The sequence below is a fragment of the Leopardus geoffroyi genome, chromosome C3 (assembly GCF_018350155.1).
Source record: "Leopardus geoffroyi isolate Oge1 chromosome C3, O.geoffroyi_Oge1_pat1.0, whole genome shotgun sequence".
Taxonomy (NCBI): domain Eukaryota; kingdom Metazoa; phylum Chordata; class Mammalia; order Carnivora; family Felidae; genus Leopardus; species Leopardus geoffroyi.
Window position 1 is genome coordinate 49,163,515 of NC_059338.1, and position 20,499 is coordinate 49,184,013.

General features: G+C 46.9%; 1 long non-coding RNA gene across 2 annotated transcripts in view; it reads right to left on the reverse strand.

Annotated features, from left to right (window-relative positions):
* The window catches only part of LOC123585009, a 40,651-nt gene extending 21,043 nt beyond the window's left edge, over window positions 1-19,608 (reverse strand). Inside the window, exons 1-2 of one of the 2 annotated variants that reach the window (XR_006705838.1) lie at window positions 19,322-19,608; window positions 13,084-13,200 (exon numbers count right to left, since the gene is read on the reverse strand). This is a non-coding gene — a long non-coding RNA (uncharacterized LOC123585009). Of the gene's footprint in view, window positions 1-10,923; window positions 11,790-13,083; window positions 13,201-19,321 lie in introns of those variants that run through there. The other variant, XR_006705837.1, reaches the window with a different exon arrangement.
* Between the last annotated feature and the right edge of the window lie 891 nt (window positions 19,609-20,499).

Genomic DNA, 20,499 nt, shown 5'->3' on the forward strand with positions numbered 1-20,499 from the left:
CAACCATATCAAAATCAAACTGTCAAAGGAATAACCAGCGTTGGCAAAGATGTGGAGAAAAGGAACCCTCGTGCACTGCCAATAGGAATGCAAAGTGGTGCAGCCGCTATGGAAAACGGTGTGGAGGTTCCTCAAAAAGTTAAAAATAGAACTGTCATATGATCCAGCAATTCCAGTTCTAGGTATTTCTGTGAAGAAAACAGAAACACTAATTTGAAAAGATATGTGCACCACTGTGTTCATTGCAGCATTAATTTTTTTTATGTTTATTTTTGGGAGACAGAGCGAGACAGAGCATGAGTGGGTGAGGAGCAGAGAGAGAGGGAGACACAGAATCTGAAGCAGGCTCCAGGCTCCAAGCTGTCAGCACAGAGCCTGACGCAGGGCTCATTCCACAAACCACAAGATATCATGACCTGAGCCAAAGTCAGATGCTTAACCAACTGAGCCACCCAGGCGCCCTGTAACATTATATACAATAGCTAAGCCATGGAAACAATTGAAGCTCCATCAGTGGATCAATGGATAAAGAAGATGTCACACACACACACACACACACACACACACACACACACACACACAATACTAATCAGCCATAAAAGAAACTGTGCCATTTGCAACAACATGGATGGACCTCAAGGGCATTATGCTAAGTGAAGTAAGTCAGAGAAAAACAAATGCTGGATGATCTCACTTTTTTTTTTTTTTAATTTTTTTTTTTCAACATTTATTTGTTTTTGGGGCAGAGAGAGACAGAGCATGAACGGGGGAGGGGCAGAGAGAGAGGGAGGCACAGAATCGGAAACAGGCTCCAGGCTCTGAGCCATCAGCCCAGAGCCTGACGCGGGGCTTGAACTCACGGACCGCGAGATCGTGACCTGGCTGAAGTCGGACGCTTAACCGACTGCGCCACCCAGGCGCCCCCGGATGATCTCACTTTTATGTGGAATCTAAAAAACCCACCAAACAAAAGGAAAACTAGCTCATAGGTACAGAGGACAGACTAGAGGTTGGGGGGGGGGGGGCGTGGGCAGGGTATAGGGCTGGTACAATGAATGACTGAAGGCGGCCACAAGGTACAAACTTCCAGTTATAAACTAAATAAGTCATGGTGATATCACGTGAACCAGGGTGACAATAGTTAATAAAACTGTATTGCATATTTGAAAGTTACTAAGTGTACATTTTTAACATCCTCATTACAAGAAAAAAATTTTTTGTAACTATGTATGGTGACAGATATTAATTAGACTTATTGTGGGGATCATTTCACAATGTATACAAATATCAAACCATTATGTTTATACCCGAAACTAATATAATGTTATGTGTCAATTATACCTCAATAAAAAAATAATAATTTGACACAAATGGGAGTAGCATTACCACCCTTTGAGCATGAGTTTCCAAAAGGAGAAAAAATTACTGTAGCATTAAATGAGACCCAGTTATTGGGGTTTATGTATATTTGCCTATATAATCCTCACAATAAATCTACTATTTATGTATTAGATACTGTCAAAAAACCAGAAGTAATAAAATTAAATCATATCACCAGATAATTAAAATAGAGTTAAATTAGTGAGAGTTTAATTAGTTTAATTAGTTTGTGCACATAAAAACAGTTTGCAAACTGGGAGCTTTCAAACCAATGGCAGAATGAGGCTCAGAGGATTATTAGTTTAGAACAGCTTATATAGTGAAAATACAGAGGCTGTTAAGTTTTTATAATGATTGGCTATAGCACTAGAGTTTTCCTAGTGACGGAATTGGTTAAAAGTGGTTACTTTATGCCAATTTTGGGGAACAGCTTGAGTTTCACCTATGATTTTCAGAGACATAAAAGCTAAACTAAACTAATCAAATTATGAAAAGCTAAAGGCAAAGCGAAAATCTTGAAAATAACAGGAAAGAATCAACTCATCACAAAGAAAGGATCCTCAATAAGACCAGCACTTCAACACTCCAGTTAACAGGCAGATATTGGCAGCATGGATGAAAATAATGAACCTGATACAAATGTATGCTTTCTGTAAGGGATACACTGTAGATCCAAAGGCATAGCTGGGTTGGAAGTAAAACAATGGAAAGCAACATACCATGTAAACAGAAGGGAGCTGGGGTAACTACATTAATATCAGACAAAATACTATACTAATTAATTTTACTGTATCATACCAGTAAATGGCAAAATTGTTGCTTGAGAAAAAGAAATTCTATGATAAAAGGGTCAATCTCAAAAAAGATAAAACAATTACAAACATCTATGCACTTATAAACTGTCTCAAAATCTAAGCAAATTGACAGAATTGAAATAGATCATTCAAACACAGGTGAAGACTTCAATATCTCGCTTTCAATAATGAATATAAAAACCAGGCAGAAAGTCAACAAGGAAACCAAAGACTTGAATAACACCATAACCCAACGAGACAGAATATATCTATCGAATACTTCACCCAATAACAACTGAATACATATTCTTCAAGTGCACGTGGATCTTTCTCCAGGAAAGACCACATGTTTCACTGTAAAACAAGTCTCAATTTTTAAATGATTAAAATCATAGGAAGTACATTCTTCAACCACAAGAGAATGAAATTAGAAACCAAGAACAGAAGGTAATTTGGGAAATTTACAAATATACAGAAATTAAATACATTCCTAAATAACCAATGGGTCAAAAAAAGAAATAACAAGGGACATTAGAATAAAAAGTTTGATATAAATGAAAATAAAACACAATATATCAAATCTTGTGGGATGCAGCAGAAACTGCTTAGAAGCTGTGAATGCCTATATTAAAAAAGAAGAAAGGTCTCAAATCAATTTGCACCTTAAGAAATTAGCAAAGAAAGAGGTGCCTGGGTGGCTCAGTCGGTTGAGTGTCATTTGACTTCGGCTCAGGTCATGATCTCACGGTTTATGGTTTCGAGCCCCGCGTCAGGCTCTGTACTGACAGCTCAGAGCCTTTAGCCTGCTTTGGATTCTGTGTCTCCCTCTCTCTCTGCACCCCCCTCTCCGCTGCCTGCACGTTGTCTCTTTCTCTCAAACTTAAACAAACATTAAAAAAAAAAAAAGAAATTAGAAAGGAAGATCAAACAAAATCCAAAGCAAGCAGAAGAAAGCAAGCAATAAATGTTAGTGTGAAAATAAATGGAATAAAGAGGAAAAATAGAAATGAAGAAAACTAAAAGTTGGGTCTTTGAAAAAAGAAAAAGAATTGACAAACTTTCAGTTACATTGACCAAGAGAAAAGAGAGAACACTCAAATGATTAAAATCAGGGAAGACGAAGGGATCACACTGACCTCACAGGAATAAAAAGGATTGTAACAGAATATTATGAACAATGGTTATATCCACAAATTCGATCACCCAGATGAAACGGACAAATTCCTAGAAAGACACAACCACCAATACTGACTCAAGATGAAATAGAAAATCTGGGGCACCTGGATGATTCAGGCTGTTAAGCATCCAACTCTTGATTTCAGCTCATGTCATGATCTCACAGTTGTGAGATAGAGCCCTGCATGAGGCTCCTCACCTAGCATGGAACCTGCTTAAGATTCTCTCTCCCTCTGCCCCGGCTGTGTGTGCATGCTGTCTCTCTCAAAAAAAGAAAAGAAAATCTGACTAGACCTGAGCCAAGAAACTGAATTAGTAATAAAAATTTTCCCCACAAGCCCTGTACTGGATGGCTTCATTGGTGAATTCTACTAAAAGTTTATGAAGGATTGTGTTAATTCTTTTATCAACTCTTCCAAAAACACAAGAGGGAATACTTCCTAACTTAATCTGAGAGGATTTTGATACCAAAACTAGACCAAGACATCACAAGAAAAAGCTCTCAATAAAACACCAGCAAACTGAATCCAGCAACATATAAAGAGATGATATTAAAGTATATTATATACTATAATAAATGCATAATGCCAGCACATAGTAAGTACTCCATAAATGTTCATCTCTTTCCTGTTTTCCCATGATGAGTGTGACAGAATTTACTACTGTTCAGCAATCTGGTTTCCCTCTTCTATACACAGTCAATGCTCATTATTTGTGGGTTCTACACTTGAAAATGTGTCTACTTGCTACAATTTATTTGTAACCTCCAAATCAATGCTCACCCTGCCTTCATGGTCATTCGAGGACATGTGCGGAGTGGGGACAAATCTGATTTGTACCCACCCTCCCCACACACACACACTCCCTGCTGAGGTAAAACAAAGGTGTTGTTTTGCCTTCTTGTTTCAGCTCTTATACTACAGACATGTCCTTTTGGGGGGCTAGTTCATGGCATTTTTTTTCACATTTTTGTACTTTTTGTTGGTGATTTCATATTTAAACGGCCCCCAAGTGTAATATTGAAATGTTTTCTAGTGTTCCTAAGCACAAGAAGGCTGTGATGTGTCTTATGGAGAAAATACGTATTAAATAAGCTTCATTTAGGCATGAGTGACAGAGCTGTTAGCCATGACTCAGCAATATATACTAAATAAGGTGTTATTAAATAGATGCTCACATAAAACAAGGTCATGTATTGATCACTTGATGAAAATGCTGTATCCAGAGGCTCACAGGAACCTAACCCTGTATTCCCTCCTAGAAGCAAAGGCTCAGTAGTCTCTAATTCAGTGTTCTCAATGACTTTATAGTACCTAACTACCACAAATAACAAGAAGAGACTGTACACGTTCCCTGCTGAAATAGATCAAAACACATGGCTACGATAACTACAACTCTTTCCATCAAGAGACTATTTCCCCATTCTTTGAATCTGGGCTGACCTTGTAACTGACCTTGACCAACAGGATGTGGCAGAAGTATTGTGTGGGTTCTGGAGCTCAGGTTTAAGAGACCTTGTAGCTCTTGCCTTTGTCATCTTGGAACACCGTCCTGAGACTATCGTGTAAGGAAGTCAGTTAAGCCTCCTGGAGGATGGGAAACCATGTGGCGAAGAACCGAGGCACCCCAGCCAACAGCCAGCACCAACTGCCAGACACGTGAATCTAGGACATTAATTCAGCCCATCTGATCCTCCAGCCAAAAACAGCTGTATGAGCAAACCCGGGTAAAACCAGCAAAAGAGTTGCCCAGCCTACTTACAGAAACACGAGAAATAATAAGCTGTGTTGTTAAAAACATAAGTTTGGGTGGTATGTTTTACGGAAACCAGTAAGAGATACACCTGTCTGCCTAGAGTTCGGTGTGGCCACGGGACTTGTTTATGCAGATGAAATGTGACACATGTCACTTCCAGCTGGAAGCATTGACTTGCTCATCCTTGCTCTTTCCCTGTCGTGGCAATCAGGGGAGTGTGTATTGACAAGCAAGAGCAAGAAATCTGGATGGAATGTTGAGTCAACATGTGAGGACAGTTGCCCTGGATAAGTGCCCAAACCTATAGTGAGCTATAAACTTCAGTTGCATAAATCCTAAGATTGGGGGTCTGTTTTTTACTCTAGCATCTCTAGCTGATCTGACTGATACAGTAGGCATAGCAGGAATAGAGATTTCAACAGATTATGTTCTGTGCAAGATATTTTCCCTAGCTGCCCAAGAATCTCTAGACCCATCTGAGAAAAGGAATTTAGGCTGACAGCTCAATGCAAAGTTAGCTTTCTGGGCTTAATTTTAAATATTAATCAACCTCTTTGAATCTTACCAGTTAATTGTACAAAAGACATTCTTGGACCATGCTGGTGCTAATCTGATAGTCCTTTGGAGAACAAAGAGGTGATCCTGAACCAGGTCAGTAGATATAGCATGCACAGGAGAACAGAACACTGGTCAGCTGACCTTGCTGTCTTTGCTGAGCTGTTTCCCATTATCACAGTCAAGTTCACCTTACCGCTCAACTAGCTGGCAACAATTTTCTCATGTGTCAAGTGAAATGAGAAAATGTGCCTTGAAATCTAAATGGTAGCTGATAAACACACACACACACACACACACACACACACACACACACACACAAAAACAATGGTCCTCAAAAACAGATAGGTTATTGTCATTTAAGACCTAGTTACCTTCCCTGCCTTTGATCTGTAAATGTACAACATACACATTTGTGTATATGGATAAATATTTGCATCTTCATTTTAAAAAACACATACAGCAAAAACCTAGTCACCTTTAGAGGTGGGGGCCCTGTATGGAGGTAGACACTAAGTTTGCAAACTATAGCACTGCTTTGGTCTGTGCCCCTCCCCAGATTCATATGCTAAATCTTAAGGACTACCTCGATGGTTTTAGGAGGCGGGGTCTCTGGGAAGGGATTAGGTCATGAGGGCTGGGCCCTCACGACACAGGTTAGTGTCCCTCATAATAAAAGGAGCCCACAGAGCTCCCTAGCCCCTTCCACCATGTGAGGATACAATGAGAAGTTTGTGACCTGGAAGAGGTCTTCATCCGAGCACACGGGCACCCTGACCTCAGACTTTCAGCCTCTAGAACTATAAGAAATTATCTTCTGTTGTTTACAAGCCACCCAGTCCGTGGCATTTTGTTGTAACAGCTGAAAGGACCAAGGCAAGCACTTGGTGTGTTTCCGCACACAACACCCTTAGCTTAACAAGAAGGGACTGTGTTTACAAGCGAGGAAGGCTTTCATGCTGAGAAAGTAGGTATGGGCTTAGGTCTGGCCATCACCCATAGAGACAGAAGAGGGATTGGCACGTGAGGCAGAATGGGGCAGAGGAGATAAAATGGTGACTGACAAATTCTGGATACATTTGAGATAATGATGAATGCCATTGTTCCATATCGTGGTCAGTGTTGTTGACTCCTTCAGATTGGTGTCACTCAACATCCGAACTTCTACCACGGGAAAAGCCAGGTGTTTCTGGCTTCCCCTATATTCACCGAGTGGGAATCATTCACTAGTTTTCCTACAGAGCAGTAACAGCTGGGCAACAGCCCCAGCCTCTGTTACAGTCTCCTGCATTTTCCACAGCTGGACTCTGGCCACATCTTCCTTCCTCAGCTACTCTGCAGTTCTGGATTTTGTGAGTCAAAGTTTGGTCTGCTGGCAAGGATTTGACTTGAGCCAAACCAAAAGAAATGGACTTAAATTTGAGTTAAAAGAGGAGCGATTTGGAATTGATATAAAGGAGAAATTCTTGATAAACATCTATCTTTAGATTCAGAGACTGATGCCCTGATGACGTAGGCCAGCATTTTGTGACCTGCATGTGACTAGGAGCATTTAGGCTGCCCCTGCTTTAATCTTATGCCCAGCTAGTGCCATCCCACTTCTCACACACACACACACACACACACACACACACACACACACAACTCCTGAAGCACCAGTTAATAACATAAGTCCGACAGAACCTTTCACAAGGAAACAAAAGGAGTACACGGAAAACATGGAGCCACATTTCATCGCCATTGGCATCTCTGCTTTCTCCCAACGTCCTCTCTCAATCTCCTTTCCCACCTCCCCTGCCATCGCCCCCTACTCACTCCACTCCACCCCCCAGATCTCCTCTCAAAATACCACTGCTTTGCACAGTCCCCTCAACCAGAAACCAGCAGAACAACAGTCAGCACAATAAAAGACCTGTAGTTACCCAGCCTGGCCATGATGTCTCAGGGATGAGAGTGGGGCATAGGTACCCCCATCCCAAGGGGAGCCCCAAAACATGAGGCTGAGTTGACAGATACTGAGACCTTTCTTCTGCTCTCAACTGTGGGGCAGGTCATGACATCCCAAGGGTCCCTCAACCAGCCAGGAAACGTGGTTTAGGCCTCCACCGAGCTAAGGGCAGGAGGCTGGCCTTGTGGTCTCGGGTTGACCCCTCACAGCTGATGGTTCTATGACTGACTTTCTTGGTGAATTAAAGAAATTGTGTTACCCAGAATACAAGCACCTGGTAGGAGCCAGGACACTTTCCCTGCAGAAGGAAGTAGCTGTGAAAACCAAGAATAAAGGGAGTAAGAACAAGCCAAAACAAATAACAGCAGTGTTTAATAGAAAATGCTTGGAACCAGAAGACACAGTTTCTTGTTTTGCCTGGCCTCAGACTGGCTGTTCTGGGCCTTGGGCAAATCAGTCAGTTTTTCTGAACTTCTGCTTCCTCCACTGGAAGATGGAGATGCCCTTTCTTCTTTGTAGGGGTTACTGGGAGCTAAAAGGAGACGATACACAGGAAAGGACATTAAGGGAGACAAAAGGCTTAGCCATGAAATGAACACGCTGACCTTGCTTCTTTTCAGCCTGATGCAAAGGCTCTAGGACACAGGAACACCAGGTTTCTCATGCAAGCTCTTATGGTTCCCGACATGTTGGTACTCGTGGAAAGCTTACTCGTTGTTTCAAAAGAAAGCTCCTTTTATTGTGAAATTGCGAAATCCTCGCCCTAGCAAAGCATTATAGCTAACAGATCCCTGATATGAATGTCAAGACTCTCCCTAAAAGAATGTCCAGGAGAGGTGGTGTCAAGGGACAGATGAGCTTGAAGGGGCAGAACAGTTGGCGGTCAGAACGGAGGGAGACCTGCTAGACACATAGGCGGGCCCAAGGTCAGGAGTCCCAGAAAGAAGCCACAAGTGTCTCAAGAGGGATGGTGTGGTGCTGCAGGAAGAAGGGAAGTAAGAATAACAGCCTGTCACCAGATCACACCAGTTTTGAAAGACCTTATACATTCGTTTGTTTCATTGATTTCCCAAAAGGACCCTATGTTTTACGTTGATTTCCCAAAAGGACCCTATGCATTACGTTGACTCCCATAAAATTGTCATATCGTCTCAGAGGTTAAGTGACTTCCACGAGGTCACACAGTAAGTATTAGAGCATGGCGCAGAAATGGGATGCGGTGGTTTGCGAAGTGAGGGTATGTGAATTTTTTCCCCCGCTACTTCTCCAGGACTTTCCTTCTCACTGCCATATGTTACTAAAGACAGATGTGAGTCTAGAGGAAGGAATAAGCTGCAAATGGCATTTGGAGGTCTAATGGGGCCACAATTTCAGAGGCAAGACAAAAGAATAACATCCTTTCAAAAATCCCTGACTCCTTGTTTGTCACCGAGCCCAGCTATGGGCATGTATCTCCAAGGACTGCCCCCCCCCCCGCCCCCAGTCCCCTGGCCTCAGCTGCTGTTCCTCATACTCCCGAGTGAACACTGGGCTTCTGTAAGTGTTTTATCGTGCCTAACACGAGGCCAAGTCTGAATAAGTGAAATGTGGGACATGAGATCTGGCTTCGCCAGGGACTACTGGAAAGGCTAGGTAACACAGCTCCAAACTGGGGAATGAACGAACGCACCCTGGAGAGAACATCGACAAGAGGACAGGGAAGAGCCAGCACATAAATTCCCTTTCCTTCTCTCACACTCTGAAGTGTGAAGGATCCACTTGGCCCATCTGGAAGACATGCTGTGTAATCAAGCAAAAGGCTGCCTTTCTCGGTGACGCTGCGGCTAGGTTGGTAATACACCCCCTTACATGTGCTTTCCTGCCTGCCTGCCTTTTCTTCTCACCCTGGCTGCTTTCATAACTACTGCATATGCCAATTAAGCCTTAGCACACAAACTGTGCCCCAGATACTTTTTTCTAGGGAGTTCAGATAACCACTCTGACCCAAATCCCCATTTCCTACCTCATCTGTGGAAGGATCTCATAATCTCCATGAAGTCTTTGGGTCGAAGGCTCAGCACCCCTTCCCTTGGAGCCTAGACCCACAGTGAGGGTCAGCAGCCCTTCCGAGGTTACCATGGTGGGCGGAGCCCTAAACCAGGTGCTCTGCATGAACACAAAGCCAGCAGAAGGTAAATTTCTCAGGTGAGCTTCTGGGGCAAAATGGTTCTCTAAGGCCCCTGGTATCATCCACGGGGATCGTCTAAAAGGACAACTCTGTAAGCAAAGAGCGGCGTCAAGGTAGAATCTCCAAAATTAGGAAGGCATTTAGATCCAGAAATGATCCCTATCTGTAGAAGGAACTAATGTTCCTCCGACTTCATAACGAACAGACGAAAAAGAAAAGTAACTTTTACACTTTTGTGTGCCCATCTGTTGGCTATGTCATTTGAAAAAAAATCTGGGGTCATGAAGCCCATGTGGGGTTGAGGCATTTTTAAATCCCCCCAAACAAGAGGGTTGTGGAAACATCAGGTGCTGTTGCTACCACTGAGTGAGTTCAGGGCCTGGGGTCAGCCACGGTTTCTACTCTGGCTTCTTCCAAAAATCTGTCACACTTCGAATGTGGTAACTTTATCAGGCAGGGGCCATGGAGAGGCCGCGTTTGCGGCCAAGGCGGCTGTAACTCGAGTGTTCCCAGGGAGGGGCCCTGGCTGGTCCCCCAGCGGGGAGCTGCTGGCAGGGGGCAGAACCGGCCAGAGCCCGCAGCAGGAGAGGGAGCGGGAGCGGGCCTCCACTGCAGGTGTGAGAGCCCACACTCTCCTGGGAAAGCACCGGGCCTGCAGCGCGGCTGCCCCCGGCCTCCTTTCCTCCCCCATCCAGCAGGAGGCCATCTTCTCAAACCCCGCTCCCTCCTGTTCCTGGGGTCCATCTCCTCCCCTTCCTCTCTCTGGTGCGGCCTCGTGCCTACAGGCCTCTGCCATCCGTCGCGCACAGAGCAGCTCACACCAATCTCGTGGCTTCCAGCTTTGCTTCGCCCTAATCCAGTCTAGGGACAGACAGTCGCCGTGTCAGAATCACGGGGGCGGGGCTGGTGCCGGAGTTTGAAATGCAGATTCTCAGGCCCCGCCCTAGTGAATGAGTTGCCGCGGGGTGGGGCCAGGAACAAGTATTTTTTAACAAGCTCTCCAGGAGAGTCTGCTGCAGGCTAAGCCATCCTGTCCTTGGCTGCCCATCTCACCCCGGCTTTAAGTGCTCGGCTGGGAGACAGGCTGGGGGTGGGTGTGTCTAGACGTACCAGGTGAGCCGGTGAGAATGGCCCACCTGAGGTCTTACCTGAGGGACCCAGACGCTGCCGGGCCTGGGAAAGAACTCTTGGCAGTGACCATGACAGACTGGACTGTGTGAGGAGGACAAGCCTCAGCGACTGGCTGAGCAAAGGCTGGTAGCTGACACCAAACTGAGGCCTGGCGCGGCGCGACACCTGGACCTGCGTCTCACGTGAGGGAGCTTGAGTAAGAGCGGGAAGTGCGAGCGCACCAACGCTAACGCGGCGCATGCGCACACGCGGGCGCGCAGCACTTTCTAGAGGCCACTTGTGGAGGGCGTCTCTCGCGCTTGGCGGAAGGGTGATCCTAGTCCCGCGAGGACTCCGGGCCTCTGTGACGAGACCAGGCTGGCGGAGGCGAAGACCACATGGAAGGGCAGCTGCGCCTGGGAAGGGACGAGGAGCCTCCCTGCCTTCACGTGAAGCGTGCCCCACCTCCTTCCACGTCTCACCACCGCGACTGCTTCAGGGTCCTCACCCTGTGTGCCCAGGAGCCACCCTGACCTCAGTCATTCCAGACTGAACCTACCCCCCCCCCCCCCCGCAGGGGCTGAGGCTGCGACTTCTGTGGCAGACAAGACAGTTCGTGGTGGAAGAACTTGAACCCTTGTGGGAAAACCAGAGCCGGCGCTAGAGGGAGGAGAGCAGCTGTGAAAACCTCCCAACATGCCGCATCCACTACGATAAACTAACGAGGACACCACGCACACAATACAGACAATATTTGTGAAATTTGTTCATCTTTATTAATTTCCACTAGAATGCGTAGGACGTGTTCAGGATCTTTCCCTACGTTTTATTTTATTTTTCAATGTTTATTTTGAGAGCGAGCAAGCACATGTGTGAGTGGGGGAGGGGCAGAGAGAGAGGGATAGAAAATTCCAAGCAGGCTCCATGCTGTCAGCGCAGAGCCCCAAGTGGGGCCCAGACCCAAGAACCCAACCAAACCGTGAGATCATGACCCGAGCCAAAATCAAGAGCTTGAGGTTTAACAGATGAGCTACCCAGGTGACCCCATTCCCTACATTTTAAAGGAAATCCTTGCAAATTAATTTTGCTTTGCTCCATATGTTATACACCCTAAGGCACTGTCCTTGTTTGTCTTCTCGTTTCTTTCTTTGTTTAAACATCACTCTGACTTTTTTATTTTTTTACAAAGAATGGTTAGCTGCTGTACTGCTCACAGGTCCCACAGCATCGCCTGGGAAAATGAGTAACTTGGATGTTGGGACAGAAAACATGCAATTGCCCTCCTGCCAGGGTCACGGAGTCCTCCCTGCCTGAGAGCCTTGCACCAAAGCTCATGCCATCTCTGCTCGCCTCCTCTTGGGTCCCACCCACGTTCAGATCCAAGGCCGGAGTCTACCGTCCTCTCTGTGGCTGTTAGAGCTTCCTCGTCCAAGCCCAGAAGGGGAGGGAGAGCTGCTGGGACCTGGCAGCCCCCCTCCCCCGCCCCACCTCCCAGGCCTCGGGGAGTTGGGGTGTGGCCCTGATGCTGCCCACCCCCTTCTCTGGCTCCCCCTGTGGCAGCATGTAGCTCACCTCCACAGAGAGGGGGGCGAGTGTGCCCTTCTCCAACTCTCACAGAGAAAAGCAGTCCACAGATGGGCTTCAGCCCCCCCAGCAGGTCACAGAGCCCACTGTCGGACTCATCTCTTGGCCAAGAAGGTGGAGGCCGTGACTAGTCACCGCTTCATTCATCTCCTTACTCTCCTCTTCCTATAACCCCGTCTAGACAGGGTCATATTGGAAAAATGTAAATTGGTCTTCCCGCTTCCCTGCTTAAGACCTTCCGATGACTTCCTGCTCCTCTGGGAAGGGAATCCAATAAATCCAGCCATGGCTTGGAAGGCCACATGACCTGGCCTCTGTGACTTCTACTCACTCCCCTTCTACAGTTCAGCTATACTGGCACCTTCTTGCTTGTCCTCAAATTCATCCAGCCCCTTCCTGCCCTGGGGCCTTAGCGCTTGATCTACCTGGAGTGCTCTCCCCATGGAGCTTCCCATGGCTGGCTCCTTCCCTACTGAGAGGTCATGACTTCAGAGACGCCTTCCTAATCACCTATTTAAATAGTTTCCCTGCCTCTTCATCACACCCATTCCCCTTACCTTGCTTTATTTTCTTCATAGCACAGATCACCATCTGCCACTCTCGCAATTACATACCTCCTTGTTTGCAGACTGGTCCCTCTGACCAGAATGTCAGCTCCAAGAGGCCAAGGACCTGCAATCCTTGTTCATGGGTGTGTCCCCTGACCCAGCCCAGCACCTGGTACAAAATTCCTGTAAAACAAATGCTTACTGTGAACAAATGAATCCAGACCTTGAAGTGAGGTGGCTTGGGGCGGCTGGGCCATGCAGTGGCACACCCGCCTGTGGGCACTTGGAGCCAGCAGATAACCAGAGCTCCCAGCACATGAGCATCGTTTCCTGGCGACAGTGTGGGAGTCAGCCACCAAAGGCGGGTGTTCTTCTCTGCCCCGCTTCCCATTTTCTTTGTCTCCTTCAAGTTTCCAGCTTTCCTCAAATTCTCTGCCTTTCTCAGATCCCTTCTCATTCAAACCACTCTTTCTTTTGGTTTTATAATACCTATCACACAGGTAAAGCCGTGCCCACGCTTTATTGGCAGTAGAAAAAGCTATTAGATCTTAACCTGCCTTGTAATACACGGGTAGTTTCCTTAGTTGTTGTCAAAAGTTGGAAGTCTTTTTCTTTGGGGCTATTTACAAACCTAGTGCAGTTCCTACTTACATGAATTTGTCCTAAAAAACATCTTGTAAAGTGATACAATGCATTTATACAATTCCTTTGTTAAGCAGCTCTCAAACCACGTAAAATGAGAAGTTCAAAGGAAAATAAGCTGACATTTAGATATTTAACCAATTTTCTTTTGCGTTCCCGTTCGTGTTCGTCTGCAATATTATGAATTTCACACACACACAAAATTCCCCTCCACAGTATCAATTCTTAATTAAGGGAACACCATTGCTATAATTTTCTGATAAATAAAATGAGCATTTCCACACAAATTAGAAATGCCAACTTGTTAATAGCTTCCCTGAGGTTTTGTTACAAAATCATCACTGTTCCGGTCATTGTTCAGGCATAATAAATACAATCTGGAAACGAGCATTCTCTTTGGGCAGTCGATTCCCAAGTGTGGATTGGGTGTTCCGTAAGACAGTGAGTTTCCCCCTCATTCCTATTATAATACATGACAATAGTTCATTGGCTAGAAAAATACTTGATATTATTTTAGTGAAGCTCGCCGAATTTGGATCAGCTGGGAGATGAAGCTGGCCTGAACGTAATAAAATTAGAAAATGTACAACCTTAAATACTAGACAGTGAACTTTTAAGGGCACAGAGCACATTGCGCCTGTAGCTGGGTAATTTGGGCAAGGTGCCAAGGGCCTCAGTTTCTTCATCTGTGAAATGGCTGCAATACTAGTATCCGGTACTCCATAGGCCTATGGTGAGGGCCAAATGTCTGGAAGGCACTCAACCAAGGGCCCACATGTAATAAACACCTAACAGATGTTCCCTGTTGTTGTTAGGCTTAAAAGGACACTGTAATTATTGCCTGATGAGCACGAAATGCAATTTGCTACCTTTCAACAACTCAGAGTGCTCCCCAAGTCCTTCCAAGAAGAGTTCCTGTTCTGTCTTCTTCAAAGAACAGATGACTCATTTATAATTCATGGCACATTCACATACCAACAATTATTGTGCTGAAGTCCTTTAAAGAGCTGATTGCTTAATTAAACCTAACATTCCCCTTGTACTCTTGTTTGTTCTCTGAGTTTTCTTAGTAAATCTTTTAAGTGTGTAGAAGAGAGTGACAGTCCAGGCTAACTGTGTGTACCTGCCCGCATTTTAATGGGTGGTGCCTAAAAGGATGAAGTTGTGTGCATTTTAAATCACTATAGCAGCATACAGAACACTTACAACACATAACGCACATTTGTTTGAGATGGGGCCTTGGTACATTCTCAGTTCAGTGTCAGTTGCCTTTCTCTCCTACCTGCCACCCCCCCCCCCTTCTTTGCCTTAAACTCCCTCATTTAACATTACTCTCCACCTTGGAACAATCTTTGAATTCATCACAGGGACCTGTAATTTCCACTTTGTTTTTCATAAGTTACTTATTCAGAACTTCCCCGTGGTTTTCCTTTTAAGCTAGGCATTTCATTTCTTTGGAGACTCGTTTCTTGGCTCCAGATGGGTTTTAGCCATAGCAAGATGAGGGTTAAACACAGCATTCAGGGACTGAGCCAGGCGGGACATACCCAAGCTGCCTTCAACATGTGTGGGACCTGGAGGAAGAACTAATGGCAGCCCGCATTCCTCCTGCTGGGAGACCTCTCCCGCCCCTCCCACTCCAAGCCAAGCCCCAGGCAACTGCTGCCCATTGATCTCATTGCCTCTCTCAGAGCAACAGAGGCTGGAAAGTCCAGTTCAAATGTAGAATTCTTGGCCTCTTTGAAACTCCATACTAGAATGTGGTGGCACCCGGAGGCGGTCCCTGGTGCCCGGTCTGCAGCCCAGCCCTCTTTTCTTCCCAGGGGAGAAGAAAGGCTCTGGGGCCATGAAACCTCTCTCGTACAGGTATGTGGACACCCAGTTCTGCATCCCAGCAGACTCTGCGAGTGGCCGCCCCTGGCCATTCCATGGACTGGCAACATGGTCCACCCAGGGAAGATACACCTGGGATGCCAGGAAGAGGTCCTGGGTACTGGAAAATGTTCTAGAAGGGAGGGTATGAGCTTATCTCTTGAAAGGGATCTCTTGCCTGGATCTAAAGGCAGTCCTTACTAGAATTATCATTTTCACAGAAGATGTAGTCCCTGACCCCACACTGGGTGCTGGAGAACGAAGTTTAAGCAAATATAAGAATGGATTGTTTTGAACACTGTGGAATATTCTACACATTATAAAAACATTAGATGAGTTCGAAGACAGGAGAGAGCTTCGATGCTAGCGTTGCTACAAGAGCCTGCCTGGAGGAGGTGGGATCTAAACCGGATCTCAAACAAAGTAGAGGAATATCTGTTATAGTTTTAATTAGAATTTAGGATGGCCTTCTTCTATGTAATTGTCAGTCTCATCATGTATTTTTCTGGGACCTTTTTAAAAGCTTTTGTCTGGAAAACCATTTGGGCAAGACCTCTGCTTTCCGCCCACCTTATTTCCAAAATGTCCAAAATGAAGACATCCTCCTTAAAGACCACCACTCCCCGTCTCGCACTACAATGGTTTCTAACACGTTTAGATCAACTGTGCCACACTTGAGGGCCAAGATGGTTTCAGATGTTTCAGAAGCAAAACGTCTTGCCCGAGACAGGCTGCTTTGAATTGTGCCAACACTACTCAGGTGCTTTCCTCCCAGCCTTTCAAGTGTGGCCCAGAATTGTCCCCTTGGTCATTTGCTTGGTGTTATGACAAGTAACAAAGCAGAGTGGGAATGCTTTGGTTCTCTCTTTCTCTAAAATGCCATTCTGGGAAGCCCCGATGGTGACTTGAGACATAAATCCCAAGGCTCCGTGCAGCTGTCCTGTGGATACTTGCTCCCCCACTTGCCGGGCTTGTCTTCTGGAATGTGTGTTTATAACTATGGAGTTTATTCTTTAGTTTAGGGCATGACATGATCATTGACTTACGCAGCTCCAGAATGAAAGCAGAGGAGGTAGGGACACAGATTTCTTGGGTCTCTAGTAAAAAAGCTGAAATCTCCATTGTGGCTTTTCAACTACGGTGGAAAGAATTTGGACCATGAATCACAACGGGCTTGGTCCCCCAACCTGCCTTTTGTCCCTCGCTGCACGTGCACTTACTGAAGCTCTCAATGTCATAGGCACCCAGGCTGCCCAGGTGGGTGGCACCATATTCAGCAGGGGATTGTGACTTGGGGCCAAGTCATTGGCCTCCCACAGCCTCCAGTTCCTCATCTGTGAGCGGGCAATCACATGGACACCTCTCAAGGATTCTGGGAAATTTAAAGAAGTGGAAATGGGACACCTGGCACTCGGGTGGTCAAAATAAATCCTTAAGAGTCCCTGTCCTGGAACCCAGCGGCTGCCTGGAAAATCTGGGTGTGCACTTCCCTTTGTGTGGTCTGCTGCGGGGTGAGGGGGGTGGGGGGGAGAGGGGGTCCCCAGACCTCTCTGGGCTGTCCCAGAGCAAGCTCTCTGTGAGTAGCAAATAAAACTGAACCACTGTCTCTGTGGCCGTAGCAGAGATGGTTCCAGCAAGTTCAGCATCCTGCCAACGAAGAAGGAAATGCACTCTCTCCCGAAGCCTCATTAGACATTGGCAAAAACATTACCAAATTTAACTTCAAGGTATAACTCCTGGAAAGTGACTGCAATGGACCCGCCCAGTCTTCTAGAGGGTTCCAGATGCTTGGGGAGCTCTGTTACGACCCTCCCCCAAATTCTCTCACCCCACGCAGACCCCATCAGCACTCTGAGTGTTGAGAGGACATTCATTTTCCTGAACTCTCATGGACAGTTTTGGCCTTGCCCTGACTCCGTGTAATCAGGCAGCCAGGGTCTCCCCAAATCAGAGGAAATTCTGAGCAAGGCAGGCCCTATATTTGCTGGGAAGGTAAGAGACCATTTTCCACTTCTCACTTCTCTCTCAAAGCACAGACACAATGGGCCTGTCTGGCCTAGCTCCTGCTTTCTGTCTCTGAAGGCTCCCGGCGCCAGCACCAGCCTCCCACCTTATTAATGTTCTGTGATGATCCCCTCGTGGTGCCGTGTATCCATCCCACAGGGTTATTAGAGGACAGACACCAGCAGGGAAGGTGCTGTTGACTCACTGTCACAAACATCATCCCTGGTATTATCAGAGCAATTATAAAATATGCCTCTTAACGATACAATATCAAATGCCCACCTGAAGACTTTCAGTATGATTTATTTGTCGCCCAACCTTCTATTTTTATGATGGAAGGTTGAGCTGAGGAAAAATAAACCCCAAAGAAGTGCACTTACGTCACATTCTTCCAGTAGATAAAGAGATGTGGGCATTTCCTAATTTATTTCAAATACATACAAACATACATACATAAATCTGCCCCCCTAATTCCACGAAGAGTCTAGAAATTAGTCATTGTGATTGACAGCCCTGATATCTGCAGGTCAGGAAGCTCAGAGAATTGCGGGGGGGGGGGGGGGGGGGAGGAGTGGGCGTGGTTTAGGCTCAGATCAAAACTCTTCCACTTAAGAAAAGAAAATGGGGGTGCCTGGGTGGCTCAGTCAAGTAAGCGTCCGACTTTGAATGATAATTTTTTTTTTAACGTTTATTTATTTTTGAGACAGAGAGAGACAGAGCATGAATGGGGTAGGGTCAGAGAGAGAGGGACACACAGAATCCGAAACAGGCTCCAAGATCCTAGCTGTCAGCACAGAGCCGGACGCGGGGCTCGAACTCACGGACTGTGAGATCGTGACCTGAGTCGAAGTCGGACGCTTAACCGACTGAGCCACCCAGGCGCCCCAAGCGTCCAACTTTGGCTCAGGTCATGATCTCATAGTTTGTGGGTTCGAGTCCCACGATGGGCTCGGTGCTGACAGCTCAGACCCTGGAGCCTGCTTTGGATTCTGTGTCTCCCTCTCTCTCTCTGCCCCTCTCTCTCTCTGCCCCTCTCTCGCTTGTGCATATGCGCGCTCTCTCTCTCTCTCTCTCTCAAAAATAAATAAACGCTAAGAAAATTAAAAAAGAAGAAAAGAAAATGAAGTGGTTGCAGAATGCAGGTTCTAGAAGACTGGCTACAAAAGGAAAACTTCATTTATCATGGAGTTCATCTCACGCTGCACAAGGGTTTTGAAGCTTCCTAAGAGTTCAGGTTGATGCAAATGAAGAGCTTACCTTCTGAAGAAATCAGGTTCAACATTCCAGGGAGGTCAGAAACACAAACAAACAAAAGGAGGCCTGGGAAAACAGAGGGGCGGAGGAGGAGGGGAAGCCACATCAAGCCGGAGGCCAGGCTCAGAAAGGAAGGTGGGACTGCGGACTCCAAGCTTCTCGTGGTACAGTGGTTCCTAAAAGCTTTGGTGATATTTGTCCAAGTGCGGTCATATTCTCGTCACATTCTACTGCCTCAGAATCCCTTTGCGGGAAAGGTGGCTTGTTAAACATGCAGACTCCTGGGTCCCATCCTCGTCTTCCTGAATTAGAACCTTTAAGAATGTATCTGCATTTGACACAACTAGCCCCGGCTCAGTTGTCCTGATGTGCTCTCCAGCTCCCGATTACACTGTCAGACAAAGAGCGTTCACCAGCCCCCTGTGGGTACCGAAGCATCCTAGGTGTTGGGAGGATGTACCAAAGAAGCAGAAGGTGGTTAGTGCCCCAAGGGGTTTACGCTGGAGGAGTCTGTAAATCCCCTGGTACTTACTTGTTCCAGGTCCACTTGCTTGCTGGCTGGTGTTCACAGGAAGCTCCAGTGCCTCAGCTTCACCGGTTTCTCTTGTCACAAGCTGAAAATCAAATTCAAACCGGGCAAATGGTTCATTGCCCAGATGTAGAGGAAGGGTCAGGACAGAAGAGGGCTATTTCCCACAGGACTCTGGGAACTCTGGAGAAAATGCCAAGCAAGGACACCTGGGGGAAAGAAGAGGGGGCGGGGAAGGGGCCGGCAGACCCGGGCCTTACCTGACAAGGTGTGTGGCGCCACTGCTCCCCACCCCCATCTCCCTCCCTCCACCCCCTACATTCTCACTGCACCCCCCCCCCCCCCGCCCCCATTCCAGGTGTGTGTGGCCAAGCCCGTGGCCTTGAAACCTGCTCTGTGAGATGGGAATCCCCCAGGAGTTTCTTCCAAAGGGAAGGCCTTTGTCAGAGCCCGAGCCCTGGTGAGGCCTCAGAGGCCTGCCCGGGTCCGGACTGGGCACCGGGGTCCAGGGTCGCAGATGCGGATCCCGTGGTCTGTCGGGCGCGGCGGGCACCCGGCTCCAGACAAAGTGCGGTGCCTGCGCCACCCAGTGGGCGCGGCGGGAACTGCACGCCCCCGCGATCGCGGCTCCCTCCCACGGCGGGCTGAACACCCAGACAATTAAGAACAATGCCTGGCGCCGAGCAACGCTCGGTATAATGTTGCTATCATTCTGTGCCAGGAACGAATCCACTTTTAGCAAAAGAAGAAACCGGAATGATAGTAATGCCAACAGTGCAGACGAGGACGGTAACTTCTACTATTTCAATGGCGCTTTAAATTTCCCCAAGTGTGCATATTCTGGGCCACTGGACTTTTACAGCCGGTGGCAGAATCCAGACTATCACCAGTCGGTGTCTTGGAGTCCCGGGCTGAACATGACTGACGAACATGCATTTACTCACTGAACTGCCCCTTCCCTTTACACTTCAGTCCCTGTCGCCTGGACGGAAGCCGCCCAGGGCACCGCACCCTCCCCCCGGGGCAGGGCGGCTTGCTACGGGTCTCGGTGCGCGTTTCTCTTGGCCTCCGAAAAGCGAAGGGGTATTTTCCGCTTAGCTGTGGGAGCAGAGAAGGGCGCAGAGAGGGGAAGGGGGGCTTGGGGTGGAGGGTGTTGTGCCTCGTTGCCCTGAGGGTGCTGC